General features: G+C 31.6%; 1 protein-coding gene across 1 annotated transcript in view; it reads left to right on the top strand.

Annotated features, from left to right (window-relative positions):
* The window catches only part of scp2b (sterol carrier protein 2b), a 67,510-nt gene that overhangs the window by 54,831 nt on the left and 9,824 nt on the right, over positions 1-2,855 (top strand). The gene's annotated exons all lie outside the window — the stretch shown is intronic.

Genomic DNA, 2,855 nt, shown 5'->3' with positions numbered 1-2,855 from the left:
CACGGTAGCAGAGTTTATGCAGTGTTTCTTTTATTTTACTGGTGTTTTTTTTGTGAGTCAGAGCCAGGCAACAGATGTGAGAGAGAGCACATGTCCTTGCCCCCCCCCCCCCAGTAGGGGCTGTACTGGGAACTGCCCCCTTGGCATCGGGTCCTCTGGCTCCATCACTACATTTATGGCATCCTGTTTTCCTGCGCGATATTGTGCAGAAGCCCACAGGTTAAACAATGTTGCAGACTTTTTCTGGCGCGTATAGTAAAGTCTCCTTAATTTACTAAGTAAAGTCTCCTTAATTTACTAAGTAAAGTTTACTTAACTCTGCAAGTAAATGGACTTATAAAATAAGTAAAGTTGGCTTTACCTGATGAATTAATATTGAATTTACTTCCAAAACTCATTTCTTACACACAATAAATTAAATAGCCTATACAGCCTTGCTATATAAAGCCTATAAAGCCTTGCTTTACGTACATAATAATCAGACGCAAAAAGTTGCCTTACCTTTTTTAAGTAGATCAGGCTCAATATTTTCATCAGTGTGTGAGGGTAAAACATCTTGGTTTTAATTTAAATTGGGCAGAAATTAATGTGATTGATATTGCAAGACTAGGCTCCTTGAATGATAAGAATGGTGTAGTGATTCCAGACTTGATTCCTTGAGTGATAAGGATGGTCTAGTGATTCCGGACTCTATTCTTTGAGTGATAAGGATGGCATACACGTTTTGAGTGATAAATGTTATTTAACTTCTTGAGTTGGTCCACACTTGATAACTGATAAACGTTGGAAGAAGTGCTTAATACATGTTAAAATTCTGTATTCAACCGGTACCAATACATTTTATTTAGGAGAAATATTGGTTTTTATTCCCTGGCTGAAAATTGTGTAAGATTCCACTGGGACACTGGGATTTCAGACCTGGAGTAATGGCACCATCTTTTGGAGAAGTTGTGGCGCTACAATGGTTTATTAACCTATGAACACAGTCAGATAATACCACACACGGGTCTCTGTGCAGTCCTGTCTTGAACCCTAGCTGTACATTAGTTTTATGTTTTTGCAGTGCTTTGATTAACATTTGGTAGTGTGTGGGTTTATATGTTGCTGCGATGCTTTATGTGTGGTAGTGTATTGATGTGCATGTTGCGATTGTGAGGAATAAGGAGTTTTGTTTGTCTTGGTTTGTTTTTGTACTAGTGAGGTTTAGTAGATTGTGCTTACTTCGCAGAGTAAAGAAACAAGATAAAAAGGAGCTTGCTGCTCCTAGGAGAACAGGTTGAAACTCTCTATAAGAAATTAGTATTAGTTATAAATTGTCAACCTTTTATATAATAAGAAGCTAATTATAAAACCTACATGAAAATTAGATATAATATAACATAACATTTATAAGTGATATAAAGATAATTTATGAAACATATTTGGTGGGGCAAAACATTATATCGTGGAGCTATAAAAGATAATAATAGAATATACTTGTATATTAAATTAATTAAGTAATATTTAATATTAATATTAAATATTAAAAATTTATATTTAATTTTATTTTATTTATTTATTTTATTGAGTTTAGACTCATCAATGATTTTAATACACTGAGGTCAATTTTTGACAAATTATTAATTATGATTCTTACGTTCTTTCTACTACTACACCTAAGAACTTTAATTCACAATGTTTTATAGAAATACCAGACAGCAATAGTATTACTTTGTTCTGCAATCTAAACACATTTTTTTATTTATTTAATCATCTGAGGTTATTGGTGGAGACAATATTGAATTTGATCATTCTGAAAGCAGTTCATTTAGACTCTAGTGAGTTTTTCAGTAGCACTGCACTATAGACTTCTTTTCAGTTAGATTTATGACAAATTGTTTAAATTATTATTAAGTTGAATTTGCAAACATTTTTTTATTTTTTATTTTTTTTAAAGCTACAACAATAGCTACACAAATTAGTTTCTGCGTAATATTCTACATTTTTATCCTATAAAAATTCTTTTAACACTTGTGTTGTCTTTTTGTCAGTATTGAAAATCAACACTTTTGTTGATGCTTTTTATCGATGTTTATAACTTTTTCTCACTTTTTTTTATGTTTTCAACATTATGTAACACTAACTTATTAATTTTAGTTTTAGTTATTTTTGGAATTTCTGGTCAATAGACCTAATTTATAAGAAATTATACTTAATGTTTGAGTTAGAAAAGGAGAAATTGGGAACTATTTAGTAGGGGTCTGACGAGACGCTTACTCGACGAGACACATCACGAGATTGGGTTCACGAAAACGAGACGAGACGAGATTTTTTTAAAAAATTTAAATAAATCCTCGTTGAAATATATGAATGGAAAATAGTTTTTTTATTCAACTGAAAATCCAAAATGCAAAACAATTTAGGTGCATTTTGAAATCAACTATTAATGATGAATGTTATTTAACTTTTTTTTTTTTACTATTTTAATAAATTATATGCAGTAAAGGACGTGCAAACACTGCAAAATGTTTTGTATAACTCTACCAACTGGCTTCTGCCCTGTACATTTCACACTAGAAATCTAACTCCTTCCCACAACCGACATAAAAAATAAACAGTATAAATAAAATAAATATGTAATAACAGAAAATAAACACTTTAAATGAAAACAGTAAGTTGATCAAAACCAAAGTACGCTCTCTCAAAACTACAAGTGCAAACAGAAAACAATTTTTTTCTTCAAGCATGAAAAAGAGAGAAACTACACAGAACAGCCTAAGATATATGGTCATGTTCTTTTTCAAGAATATAAGCATGTCGACTGTTTCTGGCAGTTTTAAAAGTGGCAGGGGGATCTTCAATAGTAATTTCACGCT

This window comes from Etheostoma spectabile, chromosome 9, assembly GCF_008692095.1.
Source record: "Etheostoma spectabile isolate EspeVRDwgs_2016 chromosome 9, UIUC_Espe_1.0, whole genome shotgun sequence".
In the NCBI taxonomy this organism is placed as follows: domain Eukaryota; kingdom Metazoa; phylum Chordata; class Actinopteri; order Perciformes; family Percidae; genus Etheostoma; species Etheostoma spectabile.
Note: the sequence above shows the minus strand (reverse complement) of the source record. Positions and strands in the feature narration are given on the sequence as shown.